This window comes from Cryptomeria japonica, chromosome 5 (assembly GCF_030272615.1).
Source record: "Cryptomeria japonica chromosome 5, Sugi_1.0, whole genome shotgun sequence".
Lineage (NCBI taxonomy): Eukaryota > Viridiplantae > Streptophyta > Pinopsida > Cupressales > Cupressaceae > Cryptomeria > Cryptomeria japonica.
The window spans coordinates 481,224,364-481,244,650 of NC_081409.1; the positions used below are offsets into that span (position 1 = coordinate 481,224,364).

General features: G+C 35.4%; 1 protein-coding gene across 2 annotated transcripts in view; it reads right to left on the bottom strand.

The window, feature by feature from the left end:
- Positions 1–20,287, bottom strand: part of LOC131030762 (probable serine/threonine-protein kinase At1g54610) — a 201,618-nt gene that overhangs the window by 136,053 nt on the left and 45,278 nt on the right. The gene's annotated exons all lie outside the window — the stretch shown is intronic.

A 20,287-nucleotide genomic window follows, 5' to 3' on the forward strand; every position in this document is an offset into this window, starting at 1 on the left:
TTGTTCGAATAAAGTTTATTTCTAGAATGACTACAGTGCTACAGATAATGGTCATTTATTACATATTCTCTGCTTTTTTTGGATTTTTTATATAGAGAATTTTCTGTTAGTTTCCAGTTTTTTTCTTTTTAGAGGCTTTTGTTAGTCATTCTAGCAGGTCTATAAATACAAGAGTGTATTTATCATTGTTCAACCAATAAACAACAACAAGTAGTTATGTAATCTAAGTGTAGATAATATATTTTTAAGTGATTTTTTATTAGTTATTTTTTTATATTTTTATTTTGCTTGTTCAATATGATATCAAAATCATTTTTTGTCTTAGGCAATGATATGTAAATTTTGTAGTGTGATTTTTTTAAACTATGCAAGTTGTAATTTGGTTGGCAGTAGTACTAGCATTTTTTTGTGGTAAATGAAGTGAGCAATATTGCAACAAAGAAAAAAATATCAATATGAAAATTGGTGAGAGATTTTCATTTTTATAAAGGATTTCATACGAATAATCATATGGAGGCTCGCGCTATTTTGTGTGTTATGGAGAGAGGTTGTATTCTTGGTTGGAGAAGGGTTATTTGTGAATTTGATTCACAAGTGCTGGTGAATCTGTTGAATGGACAACAGGTGCATGAAGTTTTTATTGGCACTTAGCTCTGGTTATTTGATAGATGCTAAGATTGAGTACTTTTTTAGAATCGGTTTCCTTTTCTCATATTCCTAGGTAGTGGAATAAAGTTACGGATTGTCTGGCCAAATGGGTGTCAAATCAAAGGCAAGGCTAGAATATTGTAGATAGGTAGCATTTGCCTATGGATTTATCTCACATGTTGGAACAACTCGTTCTGGAGGATAAAACTATGTAATTCTTTGTTGTCTTGTTGGCCCTTCTTGCTTTCTATTTATCTCACATGTTGGAACAATATGTTGTGGAGGATAAAACTATGTAACTCTTTGTTGGTTTGTTGGCCCTTCTTGCTTTGTAAGTCTCTTTTTGTTTAATAAATTTTTACCCCTTTAGGGGAAAAAAAAAATATTCATGCATCAAGAATTTTGAATTTTGTTTCATTCTCATATGGAAAAGAGGGAATTTAGCATAATGGATTCCAGTGGTATTCAGAGCCAACAATTAAATTAAATGGAAAAAAATTATGATTGGGTATCTCGAACATATGGAGATTTTTCTAAAGCTTAATTTTTTTTACAAAATTGTTACTAGTAGTGAAAAAGACCAGCAAGCCCTAGAAAAGATCAAGAAGATTAGGATGGAAGAGATTAAAAAAAACAGCAATATTGATCAAGCTTACAATTTCAAAGGAAGTTTTTCCAAAAGTTTGCAATGAAAGAAGTGGAATCAAAGAATGAGATATTTTGAAGAGTACATATGAAAATTAAGGTGATGTATGGATCCTAAATCTCTCCATAGAATTATATAATATGAAATTACCAAATTCAAAAGAGATAGTCCCTTATCTAAGCAAATTAAAGGAAAAGAAAAATTAAGTTGCTTCTCTTGGAAATGATATCTAGATGATAACAATTTTGTGCAAAAAATGCTACAAATAATTCTAAGATCGTATCAACCATTAATAAGAGGGCAGGATATTGCTGATAAATTAAAAAATATAAAATATAAAGAGCTATGTGTTAAGCAAGTGTAGGAAGAAAACCATCAAGTCAAGGAAAAGGAGAACCTTCATAACAAATGGAAGACAAAATTATAAAAAGACGAAAAAATCAGCCAACAAAGAAAATGGAAATACACTCCATCTAAGGAATATAATAAAAACAAACGGAAATATAATTATTATGGTAAGCTAGTTTAGAAAGCAAATGAAAGCTATAAGAAATAGAAATATATAAAGGAAGACATATAAGTTCACAAAATCATTTGATTCTAAAAGTAATGCTCTTTGAGTGGCACTTAAAGCAAATAATTATATTTTAAGGATGATTGTGTTATTGATTCTAGTCCTACACAATGTATGTCTCACGATAAGAACAATTTGAATCATTAAAGGAAAGCACTATAGAGAAAATATATTTAGGAAACAATAGTGCTTTGGTAGTAAAATGAATAAGAAATGTTCAAGTTGATAGTGGTGTGTTAAAAAAATGTGAATGTAGTTCCTAAATTCAACATAAATCTTCTTTTTATATCTCAAATCCCAAATTAAGAGTATAAGATTCACTTCTACAATGACAAATGTTTAATCAAAGACATGAATGACAAATATAAAGTGACTACAATTGGTGAATTGGAGATTGGATTATATAAATTTCAAGAATCTAGTACTAAATGTGGAAATAAGCATGTCTACTATTGCCAAATATGATGATAGAGTAAGTTATGGCATCAACATATGGTACATGTCAGTTATCAAAGTTTAAAGCTATAGAGACTACATATGGTGCATGGACCTCCAAAAAATATCACCAAAACATAAATGTATGTGAAGGATGTGATATGGGAAAACAATATGTGCAAGGTTTCTCACAAGGAAAATCATGGAGGGCAAAAACTCATTTACATTCAATTCATACTAATGTAATAATTCCTTGTAGAACACCTTCACTTGGAGGATCAAGGTATATTCTCACTTCATAGATGACTACACCAAAAGAATTTGGGTATGTTTCATAAGTTTAAAGAGTTTAATATTTTAATTAAAAAACATAGTGAAAGATCTCTAAAGATAATAAGTATAGATAAAGGTAATGAATATATGAATAAATCTTTATTAAAATTTTGTAAACAACATGGTATAAAGAAGGAATCAACTATTTCCTACTCACCCCAAACAAACAGAGTTGTAGAAAGAAAGAATTGATGATGCAAGAGCATCCAAGGCATAAGAGGAATCTTGAATCACCCAAAAATATTGTTTGCCTTTCAATAAGAGCTAAAATGGTAGAGTTACTATTTTTAGTAAGTTGACATTTATGCATGTATGGACAAAAAATCTTACACAAACCTTTAGAATGGTGAAATGAAGCCAATCATGAAGAAATCACTTCAATATCATTTGTCACTTGTGCAATAGTAATATTTTCATATTTTAAAATATTTTTAAAAATATTCAAAGTCAAATTTGAGGCTCTTAGAGACTTTAGATCAAAAGTTATGACCCCAAGAAATTGTAGTACTAAAATACAAATTTCAAAATATCTTCTAGTGCGGGACTTCTAGTGCCCAAATTGGAACTTACACTTTCTTGAATATTCTAGGGTGGTTACACATTCTAGATAAAGAAGGCAAACAAGGATTGTAGAGGATAGTAGATTGTGGTTTGACTTGCAATTTTTTGTAATCAAAAAACCCATGTAGTTGTAGTAATGAATGTTGTAATCTCATTTCATTGAGATAATAGAAAACAAGTGTTTCTTTCTTTCATTTTCTACTTATTTATTTGTTATCATCATCATGTTTGGGTTTGTAAGGGGAGTACCCTTCATCAATAGAACTATAATACAAATGGCTAGATGCATACTACACTCTAGAAATATAGTAGCTAATTTTTTAACTCAAGCAATTTAGACTGTAATATATATTTTGAATAGAACACCTACAAAACTACTTATGAGCATAACACCAGAAAAAGGCATGGAGTGGTACAGAGAATCTGCACTACCTCATTTTGAATCTTTATATGTAGTGCCCATCCACACATTCCTAATGAAAAAGGAACATGTTAGAAAGGACAATTGAGAAGTACATAATGGTTGGGTATTGTGAGGACTAGGAGTCAAACAACTATATGTTATATAATCCTAACACAAGGGAAATTCATAACAAAAGGAATGTATTGTTTCATGAGATATTGAAAGGGATAATTCTCCTACATTATCCTCATTTCCAATATTAATTGGAGAAGATAAATCTACATATACTAATGATTCAAATCAAGCTGTGTCATTTTCTATGAGAGGAAAAGGAAAGCAAGTTGAAGTATCAACTGAAAGAGATGATGAAGACAAAACAAAGACTAGAAGCATTCAAGAATTATACCAAGAAGGCCCGAACAATTTTTTAAGCAAAGTTGATCTATATGTGTATATAAAGCATAATGATTTGGTGAAATTATTATTATTGTACTGTATGTGGATGATTTGATTGTTACATAAGACCACACAGTGTATTGAAAATACTAAGGATCAACTCAAATTAAATTTTGAAATAACTAATCCAGGATTAATGCATTATTTTTTGGGTATGTAAGTTTGTCAAGAAGGAAGGATCATGCTTTATCAAACCAAATATTCTCTTTGATATATTAAGAAAATCTAGCATGAGTGATTGTAACCCATCTAATACACCATGTAAAGAAGTTTTAGAATTGAGTGCTACATTTACTCAAAAGAAGGTAGATGGAAATTTGTATAGAAAACTTGTTGGAAGTCTCTTGTATCTTACCATAACTAGACCTAATATTGCATGTGCAATTGGGATTGTATCAAGGTATATTGTATTTTTTGGGTGTGTAAGTTTGTCAAGAAGGAAGGATCATGCTTTATCAAACCAAATGTTCTCTCTGATATATTAAGAAAATCTAGCATGAGTGATTGTAACCCATCTAATACACCATGTAAAGTAGTTTTAGAATTGAGTGCTACATTTACTCAAAAGAAGGTAGATGGAAATTTGTATAGAAAACTTGTTGGAAGGCTCTTGTATCTTACCATAACTAGACCTAATATTGCATGTGCAATTGGGATTGTATCAAGGTATATTGTTGATCGTCACATTCAACATTGGAAAGCAACTAAAAGAATATTAAAATACATTAAAGGTACTTAACAGCTTGGAGTTGGATACAAATATGGAGGAAGTGTACTCTAGTTGGGTATATAGATTTTGATTAAGTAGGTGACATTAATGATAGAAAATCAACCCCAAGATACATTTTTCATCTTGTCTTAGGACCAATTTATAGGAATAGTAAGAAGCAATCAGCAATGTCACTATCATCTATGAAAGCTAAATATATTGGTTCATTAAAGGAATTTCAAGAAGCATTATGGCTTAGAAGACTAATTGAAGAAATGCAACATCCACACAATTGTCCAAATACTATTTTTTGTGATAATCAAAGCACTACCAAGCTAGCAAAAAATCTCACATATGATATCAGGTCCAAGTATATAGAAGTACATTATCACTTTTTCATGACTTAATTGAAAATCAAGTGGTGGAGCTACAACTTTGTAGAACAAAAGATCAAATTGGTGACATATTAAAGAAAACATTTCCTATAGTAAGATTTGTCAAACTTAGAGACTTGTTACTGTTGGCAAGAGACACTCCACAGGTAGTCAAGTGCTGTCATTGATAGCAACTCATGTCAGTAATTCCATCCACAGTTCATGATTTGCTTCTACCAGAAGTCGGATTGAGTTTTGGATAGGTCTCATGAGTTAGAACAGAGTATTTGACAGAATGTAATATTTTGGTTTGCATTTCATTTCGGTTGAATATTTTGTGTTGCGGAGCTACAGGAAGATAGTTAGATGACTGGAGTACCTTATTCCAAAATCTTAGCCTTCGGTGATGATTGTTGTGTAAGTTGGAAGATCCAATGTACAGGTTTTCAGGATGAACAATGTGGTATGGCTGACATGTGTGATAAATCATTGTGCGGACTATATGGATCGATTTTGGTGATCATTTCTATATTTGAGGATGTTTAGCCGACATATGGGTAGTGTGTGGACAATTCTTTTTGGTCTGCATATGCATTGGAGTTCGGATTGAGCCGACAATGTATGCACGTTTCATCATTTGTATAGTATTCTTGAAGCCGAAATGTAGAAGTTCTAATTTGATGTTGTGGATAAATAAGACCGATAGATATGATCATTTTGGATATTGGTGGATGTGTAGAAAGTGTTTGTGATCCATTGTGCGCAGTTTGACATGCGCACGTGAAGTATTTCAACTTTGGAATACTGTAGATCAACATAACAGAGCATTGACAGAGCAACAGAAGAATAATTGTTTTGTGCTTAACCAAAACTGTACCCTAGCATTTGTGGATGTTATTTTTTAGTTTAGACATTCCAATTATCTCTTGTAAAAGATTTTGTAAGGCAGTGAGCCTTCTGGGGTTGTTGCCCTTCTTTCTTTTGAGCAGTGAGCTCTAGGCAGTGTGCCCTAATGCATGTGCATTCCCAATGTAATATTTTTATACTTCTAATAGAGTATATTGATATGGTGGGTCTCATCCCCACCGTGGTTTTTCCCTTAACCGGGTTTTCCACGTATAAAATCTAGTGTTATGGTGTTGTTGATTGTTTTGTGTTTCTGCATCTTTCTTTTGTTCATTTCCATTAAGTGGTTGAAAGAACAAGTTAATAAGGTTAAAAATTGCAGTACACTGATTCACCCCCCCATCTCAATGTTCCTTGATTCCAACAATTGGTATCAAAGCCTAGTCTCTTGGAAGAAGCCTAACATCTTGAGGGGAATCCAGGAAGGTGAATCAATGGATTTCGGTAGTCTTCAACATCAACTTATTGTGGCACTTGAGGATCTTGATCAATCTCAAGGTGAGGTCTAGTAGATCAAAGAGAATCTTAAGGATGTTGAGAACTTTATCCAATCATTGAAAGATCAGTTGAACAAGCCAAGAGAGAAGAGAAATGAACTTGTTGATAAGCTAAAGGAGAAAGAAAGGCAAAGCATTGATGACCAAGTCTTGAAAGAGAAAACGGAAGAATGTGAGAAACTTGTCAGAGATAATGATGTCTAGAAGAATGAGATGGAATCTATTGTGATGAAATTGACAAAGGAGATTGAGGAAACGAAGAAGAATGAGGAGAATCTTGCTTAGGTATTGAAAGATAAATTTGACGAATGTTGCAAACTTGATTGTGAGAATGGCCAACTGAAGCTTGACCTACAAGAATCCAAACAACATGAGGAAGAGCTTGGAAGGCAAATCCTTCTTCTTAGATATGATCTTGAAGCTACAAATGAATACAATGAGAAGTTCAAGATCAGCTCGGTCAAACTTAATGAGATGCTTGAAAGTCAGAAGAGTGAAGATGACAAGTGAGGACTTGGATTCAAGAAAGGTGAAAGCACTGGATCTGGTCAAAGCAATTCTAAGTCTTAGCATCCAAAGAACAAAGCTAAAAGGTCTCCAGTAAAGCAACCTAATGCTCATAAGTTCAATGGTAACTGTTTTGTTTACAATAAATTTGGTCATATGGCTAGTCAATGTAGAAATACAATGAATCAAAATGGTCCATCTTTCTCTGATCAATGTATCAAATGCAATAAGTATGGTCATAAGTCAAATGAATGCAAAAGTATCATCATTAACTTTCCAAATATAAGAAATGTCAAATATTATGCATGTGGTAGGTTTGGTCATGTTGCTAATCAATGTTGATCAAGAGGAAATCAAGTGAACTTCAGGCTTGGAAAAGGAAATGTAGTCTGCTACAATTACAACAAATTCGATCACATTGCAAGATTCTGCAGAAGCAAAAATGTGAATAGGAATGGTTCGGTAGATAAGAACAAGGATGTGAAGGCACATGTAAAAGGGAAAGAGAAAGTGAAAGAGATCAGAAATCAAATGAAGAAGACATGGGTTAAGAAGAGTGATTCAAATGTAGGGAATGGATCCACACCTGATTCCAGTGCTGGAAATTCCTCCAAGAATTAGATTGAGGCCTCTGGCCTAAGGGGGGTCTTCATATAGATATTTTCTCCCCTGCAAAATATTTGTGCCAAAAGATCGGCAAATTGTTAGTAGCTATATTGTGGTAGTGCAGATGTTCTTGAAGGATTTCCGAAAGAGTTTGACAAAATTGAAGAGCCCCAGAAGATTTCTTAAAGAACTGTCTGTGTATGCGGGGTATCCGAAAGTATTAGGGAAAAGTGCATTTATTACACTTAAAAGTTAGGTGTGCGGAAGATAAAAAGAAACTTGATCACTTTATCTTTCACTTTGCATTCGAAGAGAACAAGAGAAGAGAGCTCTGCATGCAAAATTTTCAAAGATCAAAGTGTGAAGAAGATTTGTCATGCAAATTTCCTAATCCGATGGTCAAGGTATTTTTCGCTGAAACTTTTCAAGTTTGAAGTTTGAAATTTTTGAAATGGTTGCATCTAGACTACAACCCCACTAGTCACAGACATCACAAAGAGAGCTCGGCCAAATTTTAAGAAGCACACATTTATCTCCATGGAAGATGATCCAAAGAGTGCATTTTCATTGGTCCCACACAATGTTTTGCACATTGAGGATATTAGGGTTTACACGCACTGTAAGATCGAGAAGTTGGGAAGCTCACATCTATTGAATCTCTACAACAAGTAGTTGATCAATGAAAATTTCAGGATGAAACCGGAATGCCAAGTGTCGGAGGATAAGGGTTTTGTGCAGTTCGCCAGATTTCCAATGTTTGATGAACAAGAATGGGTCAAGTATGTTCTTAGCAAAGTGCACAATGAATTCATGTGGTTAAGCAAGCCTTTCTAAATCACCGAGAATGCTATTAGGGTTGTTACTCGTTTGTGTTCATCTGGAGACATGCCCTCATTGAAGTCGATAAAGAACCAAATTGTTACAGACACAACCGGCTCAAACTTCGACAAAAGAGCCATGACAATCAATGACATTTTGGAGTATGAAATCAGATTTGCCTCAATGGTGAATGGATACAAGATTTACTATTCCAATAGAGAGAACTCTGTATTCGGAACCGCCATATATGTTGCCTATGAGATGGTCCGGGAGAATAAGAAATGTGACTTGTGTGAATTGCTCGAGAGTGAGTTGATAAAGAACCTAAAGAATATCAAGGAGGACAAGAAGCACCCATTCAAGTATGGCACCTTGATCCTATGTTTGTTCTTTTATTTCATGAATGAAGGTTCAGGTGTTGGACAAGTCCAATGGGATTATGACAAACCTGTGGGAGTACAAATCAGAGGGTTACACAATGTTGGTGACACTAAGGTCCAGAAAGCCACTCTATGGGGTTATTTCAAAAAAATTCAAAGTGAAATGCATGAGAGAGAAAGAATCCCTAAGTCATTGGTGGAGAAGTACCAAGATTCAATCTGTTTCATGGTTGATATAGACCAATGCTTGATGGAAGTTGTTGTACCAAGAATTGTATGGATCATGCCCATGGGGTATGAAGTAGATGAGCAAATATTGGAGCTATATGCTCAACATTTGTTAAGCAAACTGGTAGATCCCTCTGAGAAGATATTTGGAACCTATGCTAAGAAGAGCTTGAAGCTACACACGGAATTCAAGAAGTCGGAAATCCAAAGAAAATTGAGGAAGGAAGTAGAGGCATAAGCAGAGAGCATTGGGATCACCAAAGAGGTTGTCCAGGAAACAAGAAAGTAAGATTTGTGATTGTGAAGGACGATGAGGAGACAGAATCCGATGATGTAGTTAAGGAGGTAAATGCCAAAGCAACTAAGACCACTAAAGTTGCTAAGGAGAAGTCATCCGGTGGTGACAAGCCAAGCAAGAAACAAAAAACCTCTAGAATAAACAAAGTAATTATGCAAGATTCACAATTAAACCTCCTATATCATTAGATGAAATTGTGAATAAGGTTGTAAAGCATGGAAATTTGAAGCCAATGTCTGAATGGTATGACAAATTTGATGATAATGGAAAAAGGACTTTAGAGGAAGCTACTATTAAGTATTTGAATGACTACAGTAGGGCTCTAATAGAAGTAATGTCAGATGTCCCCAAAAGTTTGTATGACATTTTAGAAATGAGAAGACAAACTGCAAATAAGGAAGATAAAAGATTAAGAGAATATGTGCTAGTCAATCTATGCTCTGTCATATCTAAGGAAGAATTAACAAAATTCTTAAGGAAGCCAAGAATGAGTTCAGAAGCAAAACCAAAGTCAATAAGATAATGATTGGCAAAAATGATGAAGTCATAAAAGACATTGAGACAATCTTGAGGAAAGTATTTCTTTAGAATCAGTATGAGGATATCCCTAAGAAAACTCGGGATGATGCTCCTAAAACTATTTCGGAAACTCAGAGCATGCCATCCCAAGGTCATCAGACAAAGGATGATACTCCTATTTCAGAAGTGCAGATAGTTGATCAAGTAGAGGTGAATGATCCGGAAAATGCTAGAGATGAGGATGTGACGGATAAGGGTGAAGGAGAAGAAGGAAAAGGAAATGAGGTTGAGGATACTCAAAATCGTCCGATTGACATTGTTGATGTAGTCCCTACTGAAGCTGATACAGAGAAGGTAGCAGAGAAGGAGAAGGTTGAGGTTAAAGTTGAAGTTGATAATGAGGGAAAAAACACCAAATCAAGAGACATTGTAGGGACAGTGAAAGGAAAGCAGATTATTGATGATCCAGAATTTGTCCAAGGCCCAATCAACCTTACCTCTTTGTCCCCTATTCGGAAGCTTCAATTAGCTTCATTTGCACAAGCCAAGGCAAGTGAAGATCTCCTGAAGTCCCACACCGAAGACAATGAACTACTTACCCTTGCATCTGGTGTTCTTGAGAAGATAATACTTTCTTATGTCAAGAACAAGTTTGACACTCCATCCGAACAGCTAAAGAGTTTGATCAACTCGATGGACACTCATTTTGAGTCATTGGAGAAATCAGCAGCAGTGAAGGTTCGTGGTGAGTTTAATGCAAAAAGGCTCCGGACATTGAAAAGAATGATTACCGATGATAGGGTCACATTGGATACTTGTATTAAGAGAGTTCAAGATGCATTATCCAAAGGTGGCAACATATACAAGTCATGTCTATCATTGTCCAAGTTCACTAAGGATATTGAGAAGAAGTCTAAGGAGCATGAGGATCAATTAGCTCGCATATCTTAGTCATTTGATCCCTTATCAGTTTCAATGAGTAGTCATGAAGATCGGGTAATTTCCTTAACGAAATCAAGAGTTTGAGCCATGGTAGGGAGAAGATTGTTAGCAGAGTTGGTGAACTTCGGAGTCACGTCACTCCCAAGTTTGACGCATTGCTCAACGCCTTGAAAGATGCTTAGGATGCTCAGGCTGCCAATGAACCTTCAAATCTTAAGTCGGCAGAGACGCAAGCCTATCTATTTAGTGGTCTTATATATGTTCTAGGTCGTCTAAAGAAGGGTCGAGATAGCCATTTGGGCTCATTGAAAAACACTTTTGCAAATATCTTCAAGTTTTTGTAAAGGCAGTAGGTATGTGTGTGTATATGCTTCTGTATATAGAATTTTGTGTAAAATTTTGGTTTCTGGGTCCTTACCTTTGCCATTGATGTCAAAGGGGGAGTGTAGAGTAGTGAAAAATGTTGCATTCATCTTAGGGGGAGTTTCAAAAATCTGGATTTTTGAAATTCCGAGTTTTGCAATATTTGGTCTGACACAGTCATTTTTCACTAAGCGTTGCCATCAATGCCAAAGGGGGAGATTGTTGGAAACAGACACTACACAAGTAGTCAGAGGTTGTCATTGATGGCAACTCATGTTAATAATTTTATCCGCAGTTCATGATTTGCTTCTAGCGAAAGTCATATTGAGTTTTCGATAGGTTCAGTGAATTAGAACAAAGTATCCGATAGAATATAGTATTTTGGTTGGTATTTCATTTTGGTTGAATATTTTGTGTTGCAGAGCTAGAGGAAGATAGTTACATGACTGGAGTACCTTATTCCAGAATCTTAGCCTCCAGTGATGATTGTTGTGTGAATTGGGAAGATCTGGTGTACAAGTTTTTCAGGATGAATGGTGTCGTATGACCGACATGTGTGAGAAATCATTGTCTGGATTATGTGAATCGGTTTTGGTGATCATTTCTATGTTTGAGGATGTTAAGCCGACATATGGGTAGAATGTGGACAATTCTTTTTGGTCCGCATATGCACTGGAGTTCAAATTGAGCCGACATATGGGTAGCATGTGGACAATTCTTTTTGTTCTACATATGCATTGGAGTTTGAATTGAGCAATGTATGTACATTTCATCATTCATATGGTATTCTTGAAGCCGACATGTAGAAGATCTAATTTGATGTTGCGGATATATAAGACCGATGGATATGATCATTTTGGATATCAGTGGATGTGTGGAAAGTGTTTGTGATCAATTGTGCACAAGTGAAGTATTTCTGCTCCGGAATTTTGCAGATCAGGAGAACAGAGCAGTGACAGAGTAGCAAAAGAATAAGTGTTTTGTGTTTAACCGAGATTGTATCCTGGCATTTTTAGATGCTATTTTTCAATTCAGACATTCCAATTATCTTTTGTAAAAGATTTTGTAAGGCATTGAGTCTTCCGAAGTTGTTGCCCTTCTTTCTTTTGAGCAGTGAGCTCTAAGCAATGTGCCTGAATGCATGTGCATTCCCAATGTAATATTTTTATACTTCTAACAAAGTATATTGGTATTGTGGCTCTCATCCCCACCATGTTTTTTTCCTTAACCAGGTTTTCCGCATATAAAATCTAGTGTTATGGTGTTCTTGTTGATTGCTTTATGTTTTTGTATCTTTCTTTCATTCATTTCCATTAAGTGGTTGAAAGAACAAGTTAATAAGGTTAAAAATTGCATAAAGTTGATTCACCCCCCCCCCCCCTCAATGCTCCTTGATTCCAACAGTTGCTATATAATTGTTTTAAAATTATCCTCTCCAACTAAACATTATGGAGGGTTTTGGAGATAATGTTTATTTTAGGAATGACTACAATGTTGGAGATAAAGGTTATTAATTAGATATTCTAATTTTTTACAACTTTCCAACATAGGAAATCATTTATTAGTTTCCAATTTTTTTGTTTTAGAGGCTCTAGAAGCCATTTTAACATCTTGTAAAAATCTATATGAGGTTTATAGATACAACAATATCTTTATTATTGTTCAAGCAAGAAACAATAGCAAGCAAATATGTAAGATAAGTGTAGATAATATATTTTCAAGTGATTTTTAGTTGCTCTATTTTTATAACTTTATTTTGCTTTTTGAATACTATTTTTAAGGAGCAAGAGGTCACATGAAGCAAAAAAAAACATTGCAAGATTAATTGGAATCTTTTCCCAAAAAATAGTAGCCCCAACTTTTTAGGACTGGAAATTTGAGCAGGTGGAAAACGTGGGGTACTAGAAATTGCTCCACTAACTTAGGCTTTTTTTGCTACTTGTCGCTCATTTCAAGTTTTTCAATATTTAAAAAGGATTTTTTTATTACTATGTTTAACTGAATATGTTAAATGACAAAATTTAGGAGATCATCAACTTCCATAAATTTTAGAGCTCAAACTACATTACAAAATTCATGGGACCATCCTTTTTATTAATCCTAAAAATTCTCAGCAACACCTACAAAAACTTTTCAAGAATCCCCCTCCATAGTCCTGACCCCAACCTAAATCAACAAATTGTAACAAGTGAACATGGAAGAGTGACCACGAATATGGGCATGATCCAATAGTGTTTGGAATTTTTCCATAGTTGGTAGTAATTTAAAGTGATACTTCAACTTGCTTTCCTTTTCTACTTATAAAACTAAGTGTAGAATAAATAAAATATAATAGAGAATGATCCAAAATTTATCTTATAAAAAATGTAAAACTTCCAAAATTTGTCTTTACTAGAAAAAATTGTTAAGCATGATTGTATGGATCTTTCTTTATTTGCATATAATTGACTATGAACTACACATTCAATTTTTCATTAGTTTTCCAAGGGATTGAGCATGTTTAACCTAAGGTTTTCACTGTGGAGACCTATTGTGACCTAATTCACACATCGCCCCATCATAGATAGGGACCCCCTTGTTTTCGCTTTTTAGGGTTTTTTTTGTCCTAGCTTTGCAGTTTCATAAGTCCATTTTCTGGGAGAGTTTGAATTTATGAAGTCACCTCGAGCCAAGTTGAGAAATCATGCTCAAAATCATGTATGAGTGTTATCATAGTGCTCAGAAGGTCTAAGGGTCGAGGATCACAATTGCTTTGGGTCATTTCTAACAACTTTCTATTTTTAGGAATTTCTGCTTTTTTCTACTTTTTTTTCTTTTTCCTACTTTTTTGAAAGTGGAATCTAGGTTTTGTTCCTTAGGTCATTTGGTCACTGCCCATATTGTCAGAATTTGAAAATATTATCTCTAAGTACAAAAAAGCAAGGCTTCAAAATTTTTGCTTTTTTCTGAGATTAGGGTTTTGTTCCTCAGATCATTTCAGTCCTGCCCATGTCTTCAAATTCGACAAATTTTGCTTCTAAGTATAAAAAGCAGGGTTTGCTTCTTTTTTTTTGCTTTTTTCTGAGATTAGGGTTTTGATCTCCATGCCAAATTATTACTACCCATGTTCTCAGTAGTCAAAAAGTAGGCCTCTAAGGGTAAAAAGCAAGTGGAAACCCTCATTAGGGTTTTGTTCCAGAAGATTAGCCATGTGATCAGTACCCATGTCTTTAGAATTGAAAAATCACGTCTTTAAGTGTAAACAGAAAGAACCTAAGGTTTTGTTCTAGAAGACCAAAAATGAACATGGCAGGTCCAGATGGCAACATGGCTGATCAAATTTAAAGATAACATTGGAAATTGATGGCACATGGTTGTCCAGATGAAAATTCGCCCAAAGAAAGGTTGGCAATACATCCTCAAACCAGGCATGGAGGCAAGACATGGCATGAAGTAAGCCAAGTCCGCCTTGGCATGAGATCTTCCAATCCCGCCTTAAAACATGTCCAACAAGCTTCAAAGTTCGCCTTTGTATAATTTCTTACTAGTTGGCATGGCAAGGAAAGATGAACTCAAGCCAAGACAACATGTCCAAGCATAGACAAACTCCTACCATTAGTTAACTAACTCCTGGCAAAGGTCAAGCAAACGCCTACATATGGTTAAGCGTAAGTTAGACATGAAAGACACAGTCAAGTCTATGCCAAGTTCACCTTGGCAAGACTCCTTCAAAGTCCACCCTGTCTTGGCATGAGGTAAAGATGGCAAAGACTCTTCCAAGTCTACCTAGGCATAAACAAAAGATGTCCAAGGCAATGCAAAGTCCGCTCTTGGCTTGAGACCTCCAAAATCCACCTAAGCAAGGTTGAACTTGGCAAAAGGTTAATAAAGCCCACCTAGGGAGTAGAAAGCATGAAGGCACAATCAAAACCCTTGTCCAAGGACCTTGAAAGTTCGCCCTACAAACTGTGTGGCACAAGCAACCTAAAGTCCGCCCAAGAAGTTTGGAAGTTGAAGTGGCAAGGGGTTGGTAAAATCTGCCAAGATAAAGCAAGATTGTCAAGGCACATCTCAAGTCCGCCTAGGCATATGTAAAGGTTGGCAAACACTCTTCCAAGTCCGCCAAGACAAGGAGAGAATTAAAGCAAGCAAGGATGGCATATAGTCTTTCAACTCCACTCTAGGAAAGCTAAACAAAGTTGGCAAAACTCCTTCCAACTCCGCCTTGTAATTTCAAAGTCCGCCCTTGGCTACACATGACCAAAGTCTGCATAGGTTGAGTAATACAAGCAAAGCAAGTTTGGAAAAAGGGCATCCGAATCTGCCACAAGGAGGATAAAAAGAAAATAAAACAAAAGATGTCCAAGCCTATTCAAAGTTCACCCTACATTGAACAAGTCAAGCAAACACAAAGCAAAGTAATATCCAAAAGCATGTAAAATTCACCAAGAAAAAAGAATGTTTAACACACTTCAAAGTCCGTCTTGTCAAAGATGGGACCAAGTTCGCCTAGGCATGGTGGAATAAAACAAGAACAAATTGGCTAAAACATGAAGTCCGCCCATGACATAAGAAAGAGAAAATTAAGACAAGGTTGAAGAAAATACTTGAAGTTCGCTAGGCATGGAAAAGGATTAGAATCAAAGCAAGATGGCAAAGCATCTTCCAACTTTGCCAAAGATTGGAAAGGCGCAAGAAAATTGGAATGAAGTCTACAAAGTCCGCCCTTGTCTAAGCATCCTCCAACCCTGCCTTGTCCAAGGAAGAGCCAAGTCTTCCTTGGCATGAAACTATTCAAGACCGCCTAGAGGGTAAAGAGCATTTGGCAAAGGAACCTCAAATTCTGCTTAAGACTAGACATGGTTATAATAAAGAAAATCATATCTTCAAGATCGTCTGGACATGGAAGATAAAAACAAGTTGGAGATGGCAAAGACTATCCAAAGTCCGCGTAGGCGTGAAAAATATGTGCCAAGCACATGCCAAGTCCATCTTGGCAAAGCATACTCCAAGTTTGCCCAAGTAGATGATAGAAAATTAAAACAAAGAGAAAGGTTGATAGGATAAGAAATTCGCTCTCTCCCTAGCATGTCCAAGAAAGATTCAAGTCCGACCATGGCATGAGGGAGATAGCCAAACATGATGACAAGTTCGCCTAGGAAGCAAGAAATTTTAAAATGTATAAGGCATTCAACCTTAAAAATTTTCCTAGGCATAAATGGAATATGTGAAGATGCCTAAGCTAGACATAAAAATCCGCCCAAGGCTTGGAGATTAAACATGAAAATCAATTTGCCATGATGAAGAGAGAAAAACGACTAGAGAAAATAATTTCAACAGATAATTGCACATGAAATCAAGGGTCCATCAGCAAATGGATTGGAAAATAAAATTTGACACATGAATATTATTTTAATTATTTTCCAACACTTAGAATTATTTTCGAAGGGAAAATAATTCCAACACTTGGAAATATTTTCAAGAATTTTGGAAATTAAAAGAAAGTTCTAGAAGATTCCTGAATTAAGGATGAATTTGACAAAGAAATAAAACTTTCCATTTTGGAAAGATTTAAAACATTAAAACACAAAAAAATAATTAAAAAATTTAAAAAGCAAAAAAAACAAAGAAGAAGCTTCTAAGTTTTAAAATCTTAAATTCTATCTATTCTTAACCAGTCAGTTTCAAATTCATTATTCAGGTTGAGAATTTGGAGAGCAATTGAGAAGAATTTATCTCTCTCAGATTTTTGAGAAAATTGATTTTTAAAGAGGAATTCTGAAGAAGTGAATTTTTTCCTAAATGAAAATCAAGAAATTAAGTGCTTTTTTCTGATTTAAGACAAATTTTTGGAATTAAAGGTGAATTTCAGTCACAAAGATCAATTTTTGAAATATAAATTTGAAATTGACTGAATACTTCTATTATTATACCATATTTCTCTCAATTTTATCAATTTCTTGGCCAAACCCTTCACTTTCAGTCTGCTTTTTCACAAAAAATTAACCTTTTTATAGGCTTAAAGTGAAATTTTTAGGTAAAAGATAAAAAAATCAGACTTAAGATCTTGAAAATAATATTGAATTTTTGTGTGTTATGCAAGTTAATGACCACCAAAGGAGCCCCTTCCAGAAAAGCACCAATGAAGTTTACCAATAAAGGAGTTCAGCAACAATCCAAGATCAAATCTAAATGGAAGAATATCAGAGACACTGACCTTGGACATGTCGATTTAGAAGAATTCAAAAAGAGAATGTATGGATCTAAATGGAAGAATATCACAGACATTGACCTTGGACATGTGGATTTAGAAGAATTCAAAAAGAGAATGTATGGGCATGATGAACACTTGCCAACGCCCATTGCTTGTCGGATGATGAGAAATGGCATCGTCCAAGCAGCTGGATTTCCTCTGGCTAAACAAGACACTACAATGCACAGTCAAGAGAGATCATTGCACCCGATGGGAGGGTTTTAGCTAATCTTTCAGGGTTGTCCATTCAAGAAACATTTGGAATCCCGAACTACGATAAAACCTTCTACAAGACCAAAGAAGATACCCAAAATATTTATGATGCCCAGATTCAACTCTGTGCGGAAAATGTTAACAAATCATGGTTGGAAAAGAAAAGACCCCAAGGGAAAATACCAAAGGTCCTGTTGCGTCTATACTTCAAGGATATGGTGGCATTATCTTATTGTTGAATAGAGTAATGGGCAGCCCTAAGGGTGCATCATTTGAGACATGGATGTACTACTTCATAGATGAAATTACCTCAGGAGTCCGGATGTTCAATTGGTCTTGCATAATCAGCAACAACCTTCATGAATAGTTAACAAATTTGGAGAGGACAAAGTCATTCTACATGAGCTCCTACATTATCTATCTACTGGCTAGTACTTATAGATATTATGGACTGATCTGTAGAGGTGTGGTTGGTAATGGTGAAGGTGAATTTAAATCTTATGATTGTTACCCACAACTCCAGCTTAAAGAGAAGAGTTATCAAGCCCATGATGCATTCCCTTATGTACATCACAAGAACATTACAAGGAGGAACTCACAAAAGGTTATCTCCTGAAGCCAAAAGTTTAATCAGCAAGTATGGATCCTGGTTCATCCAATTTCCAAAATTCACCTACATAAGAGTCCAAGGTTTTGACGATCGTCCTTACCAATTTCCAATCTCTCCAACCAACAAGATGATTTTACTTGAATTTCTCAAGCAACTTGAAACATATCAGAGCTTCAAAAGGATAAGGCAGAAGGCAAAAATCACCTTTCCATTCTTTATTGGAAATATGGAGGAATCTTGTCCGACAACACAAGCAGTAGAAAGTGTCAGGCTGAAAATGCAGTGGTATCCATTTACCTTCTACCAATCTAGAGCTAATTTTGATCCTCTCAACAATATTGGACCAGTGAATGGAGAAAGATTCAGACATAGAGAAGACATAGAAGATTTTTGGGCAAATGTTGTACATGAGTTTGACATCAGTAAAAGACTATATTCCAGATTGCCAATAAGCTTGATTAGAACGACTGAGCCTTTTCTTGTGCTTGGTCAACTGGAAGATAATGCAAAGTATATTCATCATGCCTTTGATGTGCATGCATCTCTTCCTCCTATCCAATGGTAAGAACCAAAGCATGCAAACTTGACCACTTTGATGCGACAAGTTATAAAATATTCCAAGTGGTGGGTTGATCAGCAGTGTCATAGATTAAAACGAGGAAATATAATCTTAACTTATGAACTTATGGGTGAAGCAGAAGGATATTCTTCAAATGAGGAAGCAACTCAAAGTACCAAATCAATTGAAGGTGCTAAAAAGAAGGGGAAGGCAGTTGTGAATGAAGGACCTGCTTAAAAGAAACAAAGGGTGGAACCATCTCATTCTGCCACATCCACAAACATAGATATATTGGCCATTGATCAGTCATTGGCAGAGCTGGAAATTCCCTCCCCAGTCCATGAGGAGAATGCAAAATACATCCATCAACAAGATGAACAACCACCGTCTCCTATTGGCACAAAGATCCTAGAGTCAGACAATGAAATGGATGTTGATGAAGGTGAATTTCAAGAAGGAATGATTTCTTCCCTTGGGATATCATGTGTGAAAAGGGCAATCAAGAAATGGAATTCATTGAGCAACCCACTATTCCTAATTGACTGAAGGAAAGGTTGAAAATAAACACACAAATAGTAGAAGAACAAGAATAAGATGGCATGGCTAATTTATTGGCCAAATTAGAGCAAACTGCAGTAAAGAAGCCAGCCAGAAGGTTTTCCACCATCTAGAGAGATGAGACATGATGCAGGACAGTATAGATTGCAGTGCCAAAGGTAGACAAGGCAAAGAGAGATATTGGTCCCAATGAGTATGAGATTACCACCTATGACTTGGGACCAAGCACGAAGGCTCAAGTAAAAGAAGACCTGGACAATTCAGTTGCTTCCATGAAGGCAAGATTGGATAGGGAAGTAGGAAAGAAGAATGAGTACAAGAGGGAAGTTGAGCACCTACAAGATTCCATTCATCATTTGACTACTAAGCCACTTGATCAAGCAAATCCAGAAGCTCTTTTGCTCTTTAATTTGTAAGAGGTCACCGAAAATACTGAGGAAGAAAAAATAACAACCAAAAAGACTAAAGATTGGATTGAAGTATAAGGAAAGAACCAGCCACACTTATGGAGGGAATGTCATCAACATATGAACAAACCTCTTCTTTACTTTCTAGGATTGTAAACATGGCAGAAGTGTGGGTTGACTTCCAAGATGTCCAAGACAAAATTATCCCATTCCTTAGAGAGTTGAAAGGAGTTCCACCACAAGAATTGGTTGATGGAAAAATAATTGAAGAAGGGGTTGCCTATGACTTCAACAATTGCCACTAGACGCTAGTTGCATGAAATGAAGTCTTAGAAAAGGTAAAGGTTGATGCTAATAGAATAGAAGAACAGATAAAGGCAATTCAGGACAAGATTTTCCTTATAGTTGCAGAGATACTTGGGAAAGAAACTATCCAAGAAAGGGAAATGCACTTGGAGAATCTGAATATCAGAACACAAGACATCTTCTTTGCCATCATAGGAC